The 19,707-nt window shown below is 45.7% G+C and overlaps 1 protein-coding gene and 1 pseudogene across 1 annotated transcript in view; one reads left to right on the top strand and one right to left on the bottom strand.

The window, feature by feature from the left end:
- Window positions 1-1,959: 1,959 nt before the first annotated feature.
- LOC144782670 (cyclin-dependent kinase 2-interacting protein pseudogene) lies at window positions 1,960-2,890 on the bottom strand (annotated as a pseudogene).
- Window positions 2,891-12,893: 10,003 nt separating this feature from the next.
- PRPF39 (pre-mRNA processing factor 39) overlaps window positions 12,894-19,707 on the top strand; it is a 464,264-nt gene continuing 457,450 nt past the window's right edge. The window contains exon 1 of the mRNA XM_078659680.1: window positions 12,894-13,068. The gene's annotated coding sequence lies outside the window, so the exon portion shown is untranslated. The remainder of the gene's footprint in view (window positions 13,069-19,707) is intronic.

The raw sequence follows: 19,707 nt of genomic DNA, 5'->3' as shown, positions 1-19,707 counted from the left end.
AATAATTTCTAAAACCATACCACCTTTCCCTGAAGTACAAAATCATACATATACTCGACAGTGGGGCCCATGACACTGCGAGTCACTCACGAAATACTTACACCTTACTCCATGGATCGGTGAGATTCAAAGGAGAGCTGCTGTATCTTAGCGGGATGTCTAAACTATAACTGAATATTTATTCTATTTACACCTGCAGTTTAAAGAAGTTTACCATGGTTTTCATTAATAAAACATTTATTTAGACACGCCGCCACTGTGGTCGACGGATCTGCTAGTAAAAATTAGGCATAGGAAAACTCAAGATCAGCTTAATTCTCCATTTATCTAATTTTTTTAACAGCAAATTTAACATGTCTAAAATTGTATTCACTTTATTCATTTCTTTATTCAAAAACGACATTTAAAGGAAAATAAGGATTTTTTTTCAAAACAGTTAATTTCATTTATTTCAGAGAATTCAGAAATAGACATTTATTTAGATTGCAGAAATGCGAGTATTTTAGCAAAAGACAGATAGTTCCCAAAATTAATTCTTTCTGCTAACTTCCCTAACTAATAACCTCACCTAAAGTTCAAATCTCATTCTAAAGAAATAATAAAATTATTCAAAGTCTTACATCTCAGGAAAAATCAGCATACGGACAGCATCTCGAGAGGAAATCGAAAAGGAATTTTTTCCTCAATAAAATCAGCACTTTTTATACATTTTTCACTAGCTCTATCTATCTAAAAGTGTAACTTTCAGCATAAATTCGAGTTCTGATTGGACAATTTGGGGGCGGATGAGCATCATCTCATCATCACAACATCTATTTTGCTTCCGTCAGCTTGATTTTAAATGGGTCATTGTCTTGGACCTTGTCCTGTTTCTCACTTAGCTACTTTACCGGACTTTCTCACGTTCTGAACTATTGTGCTCATCTTTTGGCAGCCATCTATACTTCCAGGCTACTCTGTCCTTAAACCGCTTTCACTCCAGGCACAAGCAGCTCACATTCGAACTCGGAGTCGGGCCTGCGCATGCTCAGTTCATTTTCTATTCGCAGTTCAGCAAATCAGCCATCTTTTTCTAGGCCTTGCAGGCCAGAATGGGAACTATCATAGAAACAAACACAAATGAACGTTAAATTTAGCCCTTATGTTTACCTCCCCCCTTACTAAGGTTTTCCCTATTAGTAGTTACCTAGCAGATAAGCAACACTTAAGCGTAATATACTTACTTAGCCCTCGGTTTCTGCCACAAATACGTAAACAAAAGCACATTTATGCTGCATTTTTATGTTTTCAAAACTGCTTATTAGTTTAGGACACGACAAAATCACATAGTTAGTTAATTATAATTGCAACATAAGCAAAGTTAATTCCCACGTGTACCTGTGTAGGTGCAATTTTTACTCTAGATTGATTAGTTCCACACGTCATTTCATTAGTTCATTTTATTGTTATTGAAGTATGACTTCACAAGGGGTACACAAAATTGGGTTTCTCCCCCTTGCTCCATCAATCTCTTTCTCCCTCACAGGTCCCCCTCTCTCCTCTCACCAATCTCAGCCTCCAACTCTTCTCCCCCACATACCGCTCTCTACCCCTTTTTATTTTAAATTAAAAAAATATATATATTTCTCTTTTCACTCTCTAAATATGTGATATATACTTGTCCAAGCTGAATCGCTGGTAAAATGGAATTCTGAGAAAATCTAGTATTTGTATAAAAATGTATATAGAGATAACTCTAACCACTAGTATATGTAGTAGACCTTTGTACTCACTACCATTCCTATGTGATTCTTAAGAGTTTATCCATTTGTAGCTCTTCCTTGAGTGACTTTACAATTAGTACATTTGCAATTTTTTCTATTTGTATCTCTTCCCTGTGTGACTTTACAACTTGTACATTTGCAATTTGTTTTCCTGTTTGTATCTTTTTTTTTAAAATTATTTTTTTAGGAAAACACATTTGTATTTCAAAAGATTTGAAAATGGTTTATAAAAAATGTTAAGTTAATATAAAAAGTATCATTCCATTGCACGGTAGACTGAGATATTATTCAAACTGTGTTTCTAATTGTACTACAATTAATAGGAATAAAACCATTTCACAATTTGTGATTTTGTAAAGATGTTATAGAGGCCGGTGTCCTGTTTCCAGTAGCATGCTTTCCAGTGGCAGTTTGGTGTTATTGTCAATGTAAGGTTCGTACAACCAAGCAGATAAGTAAACCATCAGGAGGTCCTGGTCACCAGTATGCGCAATCTCTTGAACAATCGTTTGTTTAAGCTCCAGTTCTATCTTGTACATGTCAGAGAGCTTTAGAGAAACATCATAGAAATGTATGGTAGGCCAAGTATGAAAGAGAGGGGTTGTGTTCTGGTCTTCACCATGATGGTATGATTCAAGATTGCAAACCCCTTTAAATGTTGAAGTTAACCTTTCCATTTTCAACTGCAGTTTTGACATATTTTCAAAAGTATCAAGGAGTTCAGTGCAGAACATTTCAAGCTCCTGGTTGTTTGTAGGTGGATTTTCAGCAATAGCACTGTTGCTCTCTGTCTCCAGCTTATTATCTTTGGTAAGTGTACTGATTTTTAAATTTACAATTTTGTTCGCTGCGTTGAAGCCAATGTCATTTAGCTTTTCCCATTTCAATATAAAATTGTGCCCATCTGCTGCATTGTCTTTAACTTTTCTCACGCTGCCAGATTCAGCGGGTCTCTTTGGGGTGATGGATCTAGGACTCCTGGCGTCCATCCTGTGAGCGCATTACTAAAACTGTCCCTACTTCGTTTGCAGCATTTGTACAGCCTGACACGATCATTCAGCCACGGGGCAATGCAGTCCTCCAAAACAACTGAACTGAAAACGAGGAATGCGAAAATGCTGCACCGAGCACTTGTTAGATGTTTTTTTAGGTCTCGCCTGTCAATGCGCTTGCGCATTGAGCTTGCAAGAATATAGGGGCTTATCCAGAGCTTATCCAAACTGGCGATTTCATGCAGTGCCCGTGAAAAGCAAGCTCAATGCGCAATTAACATAAAACGCGCGTGCACATCAAAGCCAGCCATCTGTTCCCCAGCTTGGTGCCTCCAGCAGCTCTTCAAAGGGATCCGCTCCGCCCCTTGCTGCATCAAAGCCACCAGCCTCCCTCCCAAAGCTTCCCCCAGCATGCGCTTTTCTCCTCCCCTAATTAATCACGGCCGGCCGGCCGTACTTTCACTTTTTTTAACGTGTTGCCTTCCCTCCGCTGTCATACTCCTAGCTGTCCTGCAAATGGTGTGCTGTATTTCTAACACACACAGTTTAGTAACCAAAGCACTGCCCAGTAAAAATAATTCTGCTTCTCACAGGACTTACAAAGATTCAATTGCTCAGCGCCCAAGCATGTAGTTTAACGATGTTGCAATAGCGTGCCGAAGTCTCCATGTCTGTTTGCGTAACATTAACTTAACTGAATCACAAGACGTGAGCAATTAAACTATGTACTTGCAGAGATCTATTTTTTTTTGCTGGCAGTTTTATTTAGCGTGAACTCGACCTTAAGGTATCAGCTTGCTGTACATTGAGCACCTGTTGCATTACAGGCGGACATATTCATTTTTTTAGGCACGGGTAGATTAAGTGGTTTACGCAGAATCACATAAAGTTGAACGTCACTGCCCATACTCGAACTGAAGCATTCATTGTGTATAAGGCCTGTTCTTTAAGTGAAGTAGTGCTTGCCTCACTGACTTTGACATGACAGTCATGCTCCATTCCTTCTTGTATCCCTTTATCCACACACTCTGGTTTTGTCAAATAAATTGCCCTGTCCAATTCCTCATTCATCCTGGATGAAGGCTTCTTTCTTGAAGATAACACAGCGCTGGCTGGTTTATCCAACTTGTCCTTTCCGTGGCACACCTTTTTTTATTTATTTTTTACTTTCAGAGTTCGTATTTGTTTCCAAATGTTTTAAATAGGCTGTCCGCTTGTTGCAGGCTTTTTTCGAAGAGCACTGTGTTGTATTTTGACTTCAGATAGTGTCCCTTAACTGGAATTGGCACAATTTTTGGTAAAAACTTCAAATACTGTTCATGTGATGTTTAGACTGTGGGAGGTCCAAATGCCACTATACACACTCACACAGTGCATCTCCATTGGATAGAGTCAGGCTCCTGCTGCATAATGGTGTCTTTGGATCGTAATTGGGGATTTATGTATAGCGTGTCATATGTTTCCGGGGCCGCTCTGAGGACACGAGTTGCATGTGCAGTTTCGGAGCACATTTGTGTGGCGCTTTATCTACCTTCTGTGACATTGGTAGTGAGGTTACAGGGACCAATATAGCCTAATGCTTAAGTGTTCATTATGCAGGCCGTTATGGCGTGTATCTGTGCCCTTCAGTTACCAGTAAGATTTCACAGGCCCTTCCCTGCATCATATACCTGGCCAGTTGGTGATGAGGAATCAAGTACTGAGTTGGTATGCGATAGCAAATGGTGATGTGTTTTTTTATTTCATATTGAGATCAGGATGGCCGTCAGAAGGGGGAGAGTAAGTGCCCCCCATCTGTGATCTGTGGGGAATACTCTCTGGACACATCGCACACCATTTCTCTGAGCCTCTGCATCAGACTTCAAAAGAATCCGCTCCCCCTCCGCAAAGCCGAGAGCTTGTTTGGCAAGCCTTCCAGCAGCAGCAGAAACAGACAGCTTTAAATGTCAGCATCCAAGGAAGCGCTGGTGTCCTGTTCATTAGCAGAATCCAGTGCTACCAGATGCACATGGAGGCTCATGCTAGGACTATATATGTGCTATTCTCGCTCCCAGAAGCACATCAACAAGTAAAGAAAACCACAAATCCCAGCATGCCTCAAGTGTGGCGTGTAAAACTCTATAGTTTAAAAAACAATGGCACCGAAAATTGTCTTGTTTGTCTAATGAATGAAAAGATATTTTCAACTTATCAAGCAGACATGACAATGTGCAGTGAGCCCATCTTTCCACACTAACACCTGATGCACTGCATCATTGTGGCGCACTGCACATAACCTTAGGGGTACATAATGCCTCTCTGTAAGCGAACCGTACAAAAACAAAGCATAGGCCCTTAACACAACGCTACGCAATTATACTAAAACACAAGGATGTGGCGTAATGAACACATCTGTTGAACCATGTTCGACTCACAGCGTCTGCATATTATACTGTTAATTTCTACAAAACCGTTATTCTCCCTGTGAAGCGTGACAGTTACAGTCAGCTTCCCTGTAGCTGTTGAATGTGCCCACATTTTTTGGGTTAACTGCTTATAATTCGCGTTTCCGCACAAGCTTACTTATATTTCCTACATGTTTATGCACTATCTTGTTATGTCCCTCCTATGCGTATGTTTGCCTTTTAATGCGTGTATATTTTAATTGCAGGCTGTTTGCTAAAGAAGACACAGCGTGTATAAAAGCTATTTTATTGTAACTGGCTTAGGGACTGGTTGTAATTGACGCTTTTGCAGGCTCCTCTGCTGCTGGCATTTCCCCCTCCCTTCTCGCCCAGTCCATTGCGCGCAGACACCATCTGCCTTAAACAGCCTGCAGGCTCCTCTGCTGCTGGCATTTCCCCCTCCCTTCTCGCACAGTCCTTCACCTCGGCGTGCACTCGCACCTCCTTTATCCCCTTTCGGCCGCTTAGATGTTCTCAAGTTAGCCACGCGCTCTTAGCCTCCTCTCTGTTTTTAACTCCATATTTCTTGCTCTAGGTCCATTCCGTTCTCCCCATCGTTTCCTTCCTCACTGACTTTATCTGCATCTTTCTCCCTATCCTTCCATCCTTCAACTTTCTCAAGCTTTCTTCCTCCGGATTTCTGCTCCTCCATCTCATGTGTGATTTCTTCACGGGCTTCTGTCTCCTCCAGTGTTGATTTCCCACTCCATGCCTCTGCCGCTTTCTACTCGCAGCCAGACTGTCCGTTTCCTCTCTGACACTGTCTGATTGCTAAATATTGCATCTGCTGGTGTCATACCACCAGCCTGGCTGGGGCGGCTGCTGTGGAATATGACCGAGCCAACATTCCTCTACCAGGCTTGGAACTCGTCCTCACTCGTACTCACAGTACTTTATGACACACACACTGAGCGCACACACTACTTTAGGCCACTCACACTGCGCCCTCACACTACTTTAGGCCACACACACACACTGCGCCCTCTCACTACTTTAGCCCACACACGCTGCACCCTCACACTACTTTAGGCCACACACACTGCGCTCTCACACACTGTGCCCACACTGCACCCTCACACACCCTGCACCCTCACACATACTACACCCTCACACACACTGCACCCTCACACACTCAGTGCCACATAATTATATGCTACATAATTACACTGCACTTAATGCAACATACACTCCAAACAATACCACTCAGAGCCACATAATTACATGCCACACAATTACACTCTACTGAATACAACATACACTCCACACAATACCACTCAGTGCCACATAATTATATGCTACATAATTACACTGCGCTCAACGCAACATACACTCCGAATACCACTCAGTTCCACATAATTACACACCACATAATTACACTCTACTAAATGCAACACACACTCCACACAATACCACATAATTATATGCTACATAATTACAATGCAACATACACTCCAAACAATAACACTCCGTGCCACATAATTAGACGCCCCACAATTACACTCTACTGAATACAGCATACACTCCTCATAATACCACTCAGTGCCACATAATTAAATGCTACATAATTACACTGCGCTCAACGCAAAATACCCTCCAAATAGCACTCAGTGCCACATAATTACACGCCACATAATTACACTGCACTCAATGCAACATACACTACAACACCCACTCAGTGCAACAACATTTTATGCTACGTATTTACACTGCGCTCAACGCAACATACACTCAAAATACCACTCACTACCACATAGTTACACACCACATAATTACACAATCAATCAATCAATCAGGCGCGAGTACTCACCCGTAAGGGTCTCTAGGCGCTAGGGGTGGGGGGGGTGCAGGTTCCATTCCATCATGGAGGGGGTCTGTCGAAGAGCCAGGTTTTGAGGTTTCTTGCGAAGATGGGGAGCATTGTTGTCTGTCTGAGGTGGAGCGGAAGGGCGTTCCATGCTTTGGCAGCGAGGAAGGAGAAGGAGCGGCCTCCCGATCTGGTCTTTCTGGTGCGGGGGACCATGGCGTAGGAGAGCTGGGCTGATCGTAGGGTCCTTTGGGGTGCGTGGAATTTGAGTCGGCTGTTCAGGTATGCTGGTCCGGTGCCGTGGAGGGCCTTGTGTGCGTGGGTGAGCATCTTAAAGGTGATTCTCGCCTCGACGGGGAGCCAGTGGAGTGTGCGCAGGTGCTGAGAGATGTGGCAGTGTTTTGTCAGGTTGAGGACCAGTCTTGCGGCGGCGTTCTGGATGTTCTGTAGCTTGCGGATGAGGTTTTTGTTTATTCCGGCGTAGAGTGCGTTGCCGTAGTCGAGTCTGCTGGTGACCAGGGCGTGAGTGACTGTCTTTCGGTGTTCGAGGGGGATCCATTTGAAGGTCTTACGAAGGAGGCGGAGGGTGTGGAATCAGGAAGATGAGACAGAGTTGATCTGGCGGTCCATTTTGAGCTCGGAGTCCAGGATGATTCCCAGGTTGCATGCATGGTCCGTGGGGGTTGGCGGGTTTCCGAGGGCGGTGCGCCACCAGGTGTCGCTCCAGGCGTCGGGGTTTGGGCCCATGATGAGTACTTCTGTTTTGTTGGTGTTTAGTTGTAGGATTCAAAAGGGGGTGGTGATGGACAGAGTATCTGAATTAAGCAGAACACTCCTACCCAGTCAAAAGATCAGGGCTTGATTCATCACCGTTTTTTAGCTCACTGCACCATCCCAGTTCAGAACCTGGCTACATGCAAATTAGTCTGACCCTGGCCCAGTGCATCATGGGAACAGGGCAGACCAAACTACCAAGCCAATTCTTTACTGGAAAGGAAACAAGCTTCCGGGGACGGTTTCTGGCATTACAGCCGTCTTCGGCCCGGCTTGCTTGAATCCTGATGGTGCAGTGAGCAAGGGACTCACATCTGAGCATACCCTTTCACACTTGTGGTGGCCAAAACGATTCAAAAGGGGGTGGTGATGGACAGAGTATCTGAATTAAGCAGAACACTCCCACCCAGTCAAAAGATCAGGGCTTGATCCATCACCGTTTTTTAGCTCACTGCACCATCCCAGTTCAGAACCTGGCTACATGCAAATTAGTCTGACCCTGGCCCAGTGCATCATGGGATCAGGGCAGACCAAACTACCAAGCCAATTCTTTACTGAAAAGGAAACAAGCTAAAAAACGGTGATGGATCAAGCCCTGATCTTTTGACTGGGTATGAGTGTTCTGCTTAATTCAGATGCTCTGTCCATCACCACCCCCTTTTGTGAATCGGTGTTTAGTTGTAGGCAGCTGTTTTTCATCCATTTGGCGACGGCTTCCATGCCTTCTCGAAAGTTGCGTCTGGCGGTGTTGGGCTCGTTGGATAGGGAGAGGATGAGCTGGGTGTCGTCTGTGTATGACACGATGTTGAGTCCGTAGGTTCTGACGATGGGGGCAAGTGGAGCCATGTAGACGTTGAAGAGCGTCGGGCTGAGGGAGGAGCCCTGGGGGACTCCGCAGGTGGTAGGTGTGGGGTCCGAGAGGAAAGGGACGAGTCTGACCCGCTGCGCCCTGCCGGAGAGGAAGGAGCAGATCCAGTCGAGGGCCTTGTCCTGGATTCCTGCGTCATAGAGTCTGCGTACTAGGGTGCGGTGGGAGACTGTGTCGAACGCCGCTGATAGGTCGAGGAGGATGTTTCTCTACTGTTTCTCCTTTGTCCAGTAGGGTGCGGATGTCGTCTGTTGCGGCGAGGAGGGCGGTTTCCGTACTGTGGTTTTTTCTGAAACCGGATTGGGAGGAGTCGAGGATGTTGTGTTCTTCAATGAATGTGGCGAGTTGGCTGTTGATGGCTTTCTCGATGACTTTCGCTGGGAACGGGAGCAGGGAGATGGGTCTGTAGTTTTTTAGGTCGGTGGGGTCCGCTGAGGGTTTCTTCAGGAGGGGGTTCACCTCGGCGTGTTTCCAGTCGTCGGGGAACGAGGCAGTCGCCAGGGAGCGGTTGATGGTGTGGCGGAGCATGGGTGCGATGGTGTCGGCGGCTCTGTTGAAGATGTGGTGGGGGCAGGGGTCCGTGGGGGCCCCTGAGTGGATTGACTTCATTGTCTTCAGTGTGTCTTCGGTGGTGAGGGCTGTCCACTCATCAATCGCTGGTTTCCGGGTGTCGGGGGTGGTTGGTGAGGGTTCAGTGTGTTGGTTGTCTTTGTCGAAGTTGTCGTAGATGCTCTTGATTTTGTGGTGGAAAAAGGTGCTGAGTTTGTCGCAGAGGTCTTGTGAGGGAGGGATGTCGGTAGACTCGCTGGTGGGTTAGGCGAACTCCTTGATGATCCTGAAGAGTTCCTTGCTGTTGTGTGCGTGGGTTTAGATTCTGTCTTCAATCGCTTTTTTCCTTGTTTCTCTGATGAGTTGATGGTGGGCGTTGGTGGAGGCTCTGAAGTTGTTGTGGGCTTCTGTGGATTTGGTGTTTCTCCAGGCCTTTTCGAGGTGGCGGCATGTGCGCCTGGATTCTCGAAGTTCGGTGGTAAACCATCTGGCTTTCTTGGCAAGGGTATTGTTGTTTTTCTTGAGGGGGGCTATGGTGTTGGTGCTGTCCGAGATCCATCTATGCAGGGTTCGGGCTGCGGTGTTGGGGTCGTCGTTTTCCGCGATGGTTGGGGTGGAGTTGTTGAGTGAGGAGGTGAGCTGGTCGTCGGTGATTTTGGTCCAGTTTCTTTGTGGAAGCAGGTGCTGGTGTCTGTGGATGGTGGGTGTTCTGAAGGTGAAGTGGACGCAACGATGGTCGGTCCATGGGAGTTCGGTGGTGTGGCTGAAGGTGATGGAGTTTCCTGTAGTGAAGAGGGGGTCGAGGGTGTGTCCTGCTGAGTGCGTGGGCTCGGTCACGATCTGGCGGAGTCCAATATTGTGGAGGTTGTCCAGGAGGCATGTGGTGTTGGGGTCCAGTTGATTGTCGAGGTGGAAGTTGAGGTCTCCCAGCAGGGTGTAGTTGGTGGATGCGATGGCCTGCGGGGAGATAATGTCCGTGATGGAGTTGGCGAAGGGTCCGCGGGGTCCAGGGGGTCGGTAGATGAGGGTTCCCCGGAGGGCGGCGGTGGGGCTGGCCAGTATCTTGAAGTGAAGGTGTTCCATCAGTTCTGTGGACTCGTCAGGGAGTGTGCTCAGGCGGAGGCTGGATTTGTGGACGATGGCGATTCCTCCTCCTGGGTGGGTGGGGCGATCCTTCCTGGAGATCTTGTATCCTTGGGGGATGGCGATGGCGATGTCCGGTCCCGAGGTGGTGTTGGTCCAGGTTTCGGTGAAGAATGCTACGTCCGGGGTGGTGCTGTCAAGTAGGTCCCAGATTTCTGTGGCGTGTTTGTGGAGGGATCGGACGTTGAGGAGGATGCATTGCAGGGTCTTCGGTTCGGTTGTGTTCTTGTGGGCGGGTTGTGCTGGATCCGTGTTCTTGGTGGTGCTGCAGGTGTGCCGGCAGCAGTGACAGCTGAAGGGTCCATGGGTGTCGGCTGGTGATGCTAGCTTGCAGTTGTTGTTGCAGCCTGGGTTGAGTGCGTGGAGTGCTGCTGGGTCGTAGCGTTGGCGGGCGGAGTTCCAGGGTTCCTGGTGCTGGTCGCGGACGGGTCGCAGACGTGCTTGCCTTTGACGCGCCTTCGGTGCACCAGTGGCGCGCCCGCAGCCCGCGGCCGCGCAGTGGCCACCATTAAGTAGGGGTGGGGGAGGGCTGGACAGCTGGGAGGCGGGAGCGGGGAGGGGAGCTGGATTGGGCTGGTCGCGCTGGGGGGGGGGGAGGGGCCGCGGGGGCAGCAGCAGCGGGGAAAGGTAAAGGGAGGAAAGAAGGGATAAAGAAAAAGGGAAAATAAGCAGAAATAAGGCACAAAAGAGCAGAGATGCAGAAAAGAGAAGAAAGGTGAAAGATGGAAAGGGTAGAAAAACGAGTGACGGAGCAGAGGGAGAGAAAGGGAAAATGGGCAGAAATAAGGCACAAAAGAGCAGAGGTGCAGAAAGGTGAAAGATAGAAAGGGTAGAAAAACGAGAGAAAACGAGTGAAGAAGCAGAGGGAGAGAAAGGGAAAATGGGCAGAAATAAGGCACAAAAGAGCAGAGATGCAGAAAGGTGAAAGATAGAAAGAGTAGAAAACCGAGTGAAGGAGCAGAGTGAGAGAAAGGAGACAGAGGTCCACTGGACCACCAGGGATGAGGCGCAGGGAAACCTGCGGGTGGAGGAGGGCCTTGATCACCAACACTCAAGAGTGCAGGGGCAGGGGCACCTCACTTAATGGTGGAGCTGCGAGGGTGGGAGAGCAATTTCACTGACACTGCACTCAATACAACATACACGCCAAATACCAGTCAGTGTCACATAATTACACGCCACATAAATACCCTACACTCAATGCAACATACACTCCAAATACCACTCTGTGCCACATATTTATATGCTACATATTTACACTGCGCTCAACGCAACATACACTCCTAATACCACTGTGCCTCATAATTACACACCACATAATTACACTGTCTATCTATCACCCTCACTCTATCTATCTATTGCCCTCACTCTATCTATCGCCCTCACTATACCACTCTACCGCCCTCACTATACCACTCTACCGCCCTCACTATACCACTCTACCACCCTCACTTTACCTCCCTCACTCTACCACCCTCACACCCTCACTCTACCCAGTTCTCAGCAAAAATGCAATGTATCAATGTTTAAAGCTTTATTACAAAAGTACAAAAAAAATAATATTACACTTTTAATCTTATAATCTTCTCACAATTTTTTTTTTTTAAATGTAGTGCCATTATACATTACAAAAATTATTATGTAATTAATAATTACTTATAAAATGTAGAAGCCATTAAGATTTGTCATATCAATACATGTAAGACAGGGGAATACTAAACATGTAGCTTTAACCCGTTCAGCGCGGCGCGAATTTTCGCGCTGTGCTGAACGTTCTGAAAAACGGGTGTGGTCATGACGGAACGGTTCCGTCATGAGCACAGCTCAACCGACGCTCATGACGGAACCGCTCCGTCATGAGCACCGAAGGGGTTAATAATGCTATAGGTGTCACATTTGCAAATTCTATAAATATTGGCATTTACAATAACAAAATTAATACATTTGCTATTATAAAAACATAAACATAACTTAAAAAATTATTACATTTACAAGACCAATAGCTCCAACTTTTCTAATGCGAGACCTATAGCATTTCCAATGCTTGTTTTAAATAGCCAAAATTTGGCCAAACGTTAGGTCGAAGAATAAATGACAGCCAAAGAGGGAGTTCTGAACACCAACTGGATACAGAAAACGGGGAATTTTTCAAAAGAAAAAGTGAATAAATAGAACATCAACACGATGCCAGAGCGCCAGATGAAACCCAAACATACAAGGCGGAAAGATGCCCGTGCCAGAGGAGCCTGTTTGTATCTTTTATGTAACTCATGCAATCCTAAATCCTTATGTATCACAACTGGTTCTTTTGTAAAGCGCTCCGACACCTTCGGGTAATGTACGCGCTATATAAAATCGCATTAAATAAATGAAATAAATAATAATAAAAAAAGTTAAGTCTAATTGGAGCTGAGTGAAAGCAGAGGACTCTGTTAGGCTGCCGAACTGTATACCCTCGTCATCACTGCAGCCAAGCCTGGATCCGCCCCTCAGCAGCATCAGTGACGCCCTCTGCTGCCGAGCGTCACCCGGCATCTTCGTGCCTCACGTTGCGTCATCTCCTGTGCCACGCCTCCTCCGTTTCCACTGCACGGCTGTTCCCCGCCTGGGCCTAGGCCACATTCAGTGCTATCGGTGTGGGTTAAGCTCTCTGAACGCATGGTTGGAGTCCGTTGCCTGGAAGGTGCAACTCCGACCACTTCACCGTGTCTGACCCGCTTCCATGATTGTGGTGAGTGAAAAATTCTTCTGGCAGAAGGCTCGGCCCGCTTTTGGTTATGTCGGTGACAGGGCTACCTCCCGGCGTTTTCAAACGCCGTCCAAGGGGACAGGAGCAGGTCTGAGCGACTCTATGGCCACTCGCTGAACATAGCTCGGGAATAACCATTGGTTGTTGTATTTGAAAATTCCGCAGAGTCATTAATGTGTAACTGCACCTATTTGAAATTAATTTAAACAAGCGTTTGTGAAAAAAATAGTTGAATATGTTGGCCTACCCAAAAGCCACCCTTTTACAAATAACCTGAAAGTTAACATATATTTGCTTAATGACTTTGAGTTTTGGCTTCTTCATTTGGCTGTCCAGGTTTTGCCTCTTAAGTTGATGTATGATGTAAGACACCCAAGTTGTACATTTCTAGATTGGATGTGTATAGTTCACCCTTTCTCGGTCGCTGCTGCTTTCCCCCACGATGACACAGTAGTTGGTGTTTCGCGGATTTTACCTTTTGCTAAACCAGGACTAAAAAACCCTTATATGCGATTCTACTAGTGCATGATTCTGACTCAGTTCGGGTGGTATACTCGGTTTTCACACATTTATGCCACATCATGTGCCTCTGATTGTCTCAGAGACACCTGTTTTGTGGGGAGGGTTGTCGTCATGAGAAGTTTCATGAGTTAAATGGGGCTGGCGGTCCCACGTGGTAGTGTCTCAGAACTTGTCTCTGACTTGAATTCGTGGGAAGCAGCAGGACCACCTCTAGTGAGCAGTGGCAGACATTGCTCAAAGTAATGAGCAATCCCAAGCATCCTCGGTCTTAGACTTTGAGCCCAAGGATGTATTAGACACATGTAAGTATTATTATGGTAAGTTTTTTGATAGCGCTAGTTAGACCAGAAGGTATCAGAGCGCTTTAAATATAATGTAAGATCATTATATTGAAGTACATGCAAAAATACAGACAAAGAGAATCGTTTGGCCGCAGCGGTCGTTACAGTATGCAGACCTAGGAACCACTTGAGCTAAAAACGTACAAGGCATAGTAGACAGCTGAAACACTAATTTAACCGCTGCAACAGAGTGCATGTGAGCTTTGGAACAAACGTCAATTAGGGTGCGTGTTAAAGTTTTGTTGAGCAGTAGGTGTTTAATGTCATGTTTGAAACATGAAAATGAGAGGTTGCAGGACTGGTCTCTAGGGAGTGAGTTCCATATTGTGGGAGCATTTCCAGAGAGAGAGAATGTGTATGGGAGGATTTTTTTTTTCAGATTGGGATTTATAAGAAGTTAGTTGGAGCTCCTCAGAGATCTGGCTCTAACAGCTTTCGAAAGTTTTCTCCAGTTAGTTGGGGTTATGTGTGTGAAGGGCTTTGTGGGTGAGGCAAGCAGTCTTGTAGAAACCTCTTCCTTCGATTGGGAGCCAATTGATGCTCTTGTGGGTCGGTGTGATGTGCTCAAACCGTTTGCACCCTGTCATTAGCCGGGCGGCCATGTTGAGAACTGGACGTGAGGGGGCAAGGTTAATTTTCAGAGTTCCTGTGATGCCGGCGTTACCATAATCCAGTTCTGAGAGGACTAGTGATTGCACTACCGTCTTAAAATCTTCAGGGGAATGAAAGGTTGGATTTTCTTGAATTGTTTTAGTGTGAAGAGTGCTCCTTTGGCTGAGTTGTTGATGTGGTCTTACAATGACATGTTTCTGTCCAGGGTGATACCTAAGGACTTAACGGTGTTGGACAGTGTTAGAGGACAGTTTAGAGTGTCCAAATTCTTGAGCCAGACTTGGATTGGTAACAGGTTGTTTTTCGGGTAGAAAAGTAGTAGTTCAGTTTTGTTGGTGTTCAGCTTTAAGTGATTGATATTAAGCCAAGTGTGTATTAGTGTGGTATTCAGATGTAGGATGTCACTGGGTGATTTTAATTTTGTAATCGAGTTGGGTGTCATCAGCATTTAGGGGATATTTGACCCCTGCTTGGTTCAGGATAACCAGAAGAGGTTCTATGAAGAGATTGAAAAGGGCTGGCAGGGGTGTGGAATAAAATAAAATATCTACTTGTCCATGGGGCAGGTTGCTTTATAAATCTACTTGTCCTGTAACAAAATCCACTTGCCGCCTTTGGGTACCATGTAGTGCAGCGGCAAATTATGGCAGCACTATCATTATATAAGAGCAATGATATAGCCTCTCTGATTGTCAGGGCTCATACCATAGCAGTGTTTAAATTTTGCAAAACCCTTATGTTGCCACATTTCCTCAGCTCTACATACTGGGGCTGAAGGTAGTGGTAAGCAATAGTTCCAGGATCAAAATGCCCTTTTGAGTCTGTGCAAACCTACTAACTTGCACTTTTTAATGCTTTTCAACAACTCTTCTCTAATCTTTTCCCATACTGAGAAATGTTGGAAATTTACTCCTGACAATGGCAGACTTAAACCTTCTTCCGGAGCTGGGAAAAAAGTGGTTTGAGGGAACGTGAATTTGCAAACACTCAGATATTTGCATGAGCAAATCTACACATGCATATTTGCTCATGCCAAAAGTAAGTACAAATTTTTATTTGCACAATTAATTAAAATCATTGCAATATACACATTCAAAATTGACTGTTTTAAAAAAGGGGTATTCAAATCTTTTAAAAGGTCAGTAAATATCACAAAGAGAGGATAGCTCAAACTTGGTCAGAAGGTGATATCAAAGAGATAATTTCTGTCATAAACTTTACAAAGCGTGTCGCCATCTGAGGTGAGTCCCCCCTCATACAAACGTCTAGTGCTTCTTGACATGACCTGATACCAAGGTGAAGCCAGATTGGTCTCAACCAGAAAATTGGGCTCGTAGGCGATGACAGATACACAAAATATGGGTGAGATTTTCCTCTTCTTGTTTGCAAAATCGGCATTGGGTAGTGGCTTCTTTCTTGTATCCTTGCCCAAACTTATATGCCTTCAGTGGGATTAAACCGAAACGGAATCTCATTAGTTTGAATTTTATATGTGCTTTCATAGAAGATGCAAGATAGGGCGGTAACGTTTTCGAGGCATAAAGCTTGGAGGCCCAGGAACCATGGGAGAGCTGGAGTACCTGTTGCGCGTCAAGGTCATTTGATCAGATTTTTGCTTGTTTGTTTAGAAGCTTCGATTTCGCCTCGATGGACAAGGAGGTTGACCATATGTCCGGTGCTTCGAGAGAAGTAAGACAAAATGTTAGGTATTTATTCCATGGGTTTTCGGGATTACTAAGCACTAACCATATACAGCTCTTTAAGGTAGGGGAGCTAGCTTGTTTCGCCTTTAGGCAGTAGGTGATATACCTCGCGCTCATAATCCATCGCATGGAAGATAAAGAAAATTCTTTCCGAATTTGGGCGTGGAAGGTCGAGTTGGGCAGTCGAAAGACCCTGCGGTATCATGATGATTGCGCTCTATCTAGCCAATTATTCATTTTATCTTTAAAAATTATTGCTCCAAAGGAGATTGTTGGGAGAAATTTTGCGGTGATCAATTTTATCAGTGGTACTAAGTCCTGAGAGTGCAGGGCGATCTTCGTTCTTATGAAAGCCCCCTCCAGGCTATGAGCAACTGCCTGCATCTCAGTTGTATGGACAGAGGAACGCCCTTTATGATCGATCCAGGCGCCCAGATACTTCTATGCGATGACAGTCTCCAGTGGTTTCCCCTCAATAAACCACACAGGCTTTTTTATTTTCATGGAAGATATTGCCATTGCTTTTGTTTTAGTAACATTTATCTCAAGCATATTAGTGCTACAGTACTGGGCGAGGGAGTCAAACAGTCTTTGGAGGTTCTGGGTTTGGTAGAAGAGAATGGTGTCATCTGCATATTGCAGGGATTGAATTTTTCTTCGTTCGATTCTAGGTGGAAAAGCTCTAGAGCGGGATAACCATTCTGGGAGGTCCGCGAGGTACAAGTTAAAGAGTAATGGTGCAAGGGTGCACCCTTGTTTTAAACCCCTGCTGGTGTGGATTTTGTTAGAAGTGGACCATCTCAATGTTACTCTTATTTTAACCCAGGTGTCTGTGTGTAGGGCTATTAGTGCATTCAATAGCGACCGTGGAATGCCCCATCTTGTCAATTTTCCCCACAATTTAGATCGACTCACACTATCAAATGCTTTGCGAAAATCGATAAATCCTAGATACAACGATTTGCCTTTTGATGCTAGTGTGGTTTCCATCAGGTGGGCCATACAAATCAAATTGTCTTCAATATGGTGGAGAAGCGTGGCTCAGTGGTTAGAGGCGGCAGACCCGGAAGCTGAGATCGGCCGTGGACCAGGGTTCGATTCCCCGCCTCGGCGGGTCTCTGGCTCAAAAAAATTCCACGGACTCGACAATTCTCGCTCCGGTGCCTACTCGGCTCACACTCTGCGACTCTGGGCAATAGCTTGCTTAATCTCCACTACGGCCCCTCGCGGCGGGATCCCTGTCTTTCACCTTGTGGATACCCTGCCGGGGTATCTCACAGGGGAATACCAGGACGGGTTCCCTAAGCAAGCGCCTTGATACCTTCGGGTGATACGTGCGCTATATAAGTCGCAATACAATATGGCTACCTCTTTGGAATCCCGTCAGGGTGAAAGGAATTAGGTTGTTTTTTTCAGCCCATTTTGTAAGTTCCTTTAAAAGGACGCTAGCATATGCCTTCCCGTCCACATCAAGTAAGGCTATCATTCTGTAATTGTCAGGATTGGAGCGCGAGCCCTTTTTATGGAAAGGCACAAGGAGTGATCCTTGCCAAGAGGCCGGAATAGGGCCACCCAGTATTGCGGCCTCGTAGAGAGGGGTCAGTATCGTGGCCCATTTCTGGGCGGAGGCTTTAAATACTTGAGTAGGGATTCCATTAGGTCCAGGGGCACCTCCTGGGCGCATTTTCTTTATTATTCCTGCGATGTCGTCTGTTGTTAACTTGATGGAGGAAATTGTTTCGTCCTGGGGGGTTAATTGGTCGGGCAAGGCCGAGCTACTGCTGTTGCTATTCGGGGCATGCGGTGCTGCATAAAGTTTTTTAACATATGTCTCCCAATCATCTGGAGAGATGTTGGTTGCTGCGGGAGGTTTAATAGCTTTGGTGGCCTTGTTAACCCAGTTCCAACATTTTCTTTGGCCTTAGTTTTTATGATCTCAAAGGCTGTCGCTCAGTGGTGCTCTTCTTCCAGTTTCTTTAGGACGAAGCAAGCCTTCCTGTATTCCTTTCTAGCAGCTGATATGACACTCTTCAGTGATTTGAATTCAGTTTTGTTGTTCGCGTTGGTACGTTGCAACTTATTTAATCTGCTTTTAGTGGAGATTATAAGTTGTTTTTGTTCTAGCAGAGAAGTCGAAGCCGGAAGGTCCTTCGGAAGGCTATTTGTTGGTTTTAATGCTAATTTATCTCTGAAGTTCGACATTGTAGTTTCCCAAAGGGATGCTGGCGAATGGCTAATGACAGTCAAAGCCCATGCTGCCGTAAGGTTATCCACTTCCGCTTCTATTTTTTCACGATTTCCTTCGGACCATCTCAGTCTTTTTACATTCTGAAGATTTGATTCCATTCCAAGCTGGAGAATGTTCGGGCGATGTAGCTGCCTAAGGGCAAGCTTGCATGTTAAGATGGCATGGTCGCTGTCTGAGGATGGAATTATCGAGAGCTGGCATACCCGGTGGAAAGCGGTAAGTGATATCCATATATAGTCTAGAGTAGCCATACGGGAAGGGGATATATGAGTATATGCGGCTGGTTGGTCCGAGGCAATTCTTCCGTTGAGAATGCACAAGCCAGATTGGTTTAGTTTTGTTGCTAGTTTTGTGCCAGCGGCTTCCCTCCGTTGATACTGGGATTTTATCTCTGGGATTGCCCACATTTAGTTTACTGATGATAGTTGAGGGGATTGGGTGAAGTCGGTATTCATTAAATTAGAGTTGAAGTCGCCCATTAGGAGACACAGATCGTTTGGGAATAGGGCTTCAAGATTGTTTATTGTAGGCAACATATTGCTTAAAGTGGACTCTCGTCTTGTTTTTGTAGGATGCAGGTAGACCCAGCCAAGGATGATTTTTAACTTGGTTTTTCCCTTATCGTGGCTCTTGATCTCAATGCTAATGAAGATGTAGTCGCCCTCGCCATTATGAAGTGTTTCAAATTTTGCGACCAATGTATTCTTCACAGCAATCAGCACGCCCCCTGATGCATGGCCACCAGCTGTGGATGGAATAGCGAAGGATTCCATTACGGTAAAATCTGCCCAGACGGTTTCCTCCAGGGCCCAGGTCTCTTGGATAGCAAAAATGTCATGGGTCCTCCGGAGGTCTTTGGTTAATCGTCCGATTTTATCTTTTGTTAGGCCCCAGGTATTCCAGGAGCATATATTCAAGCAATGGGCTACATCATAATTTGGATTGATTTCGTGCGAAGTTGTCTGTGCACTACCCCAAGGCCTGGGAGAGCCAAGACCAATCCTGGGATTTATTCAGCTTGAATACGCATTTACGTGGTCCTCCTGCTGTTGTGGCTGTAACTTGAAGCGGGGTCTCAATCCATGGAGCTGTTTTTGTTTTTGGTTCCTGTCTTTGGCCACGTAATGTCGAAGGTAACTGCTGGTACGTCCTTTCCTGGTTTGAGTCTGGTCTGATATTATTAGTCGCGGTGGGT

This window comes from Lissotriton helveticus, chromosome 9 (genome assembly GCF_964261635.1).
Source record: "Lissotriton helveticus chromosome 9, aLisHel1.1, whole genome shotgun sequence".
Classification (NCBI taxonomy): Eukaryota; Metazoa; Chordata; class Amphibia; order Caudata; family Salamandridae; genus Lissotriton; species Lissotriton helveticus.
The sequence above is the reverse complement of the archived record's forward strand: the minus strand, read 5'-3'. Positions and strand labels throughout refer to the sequence as shown.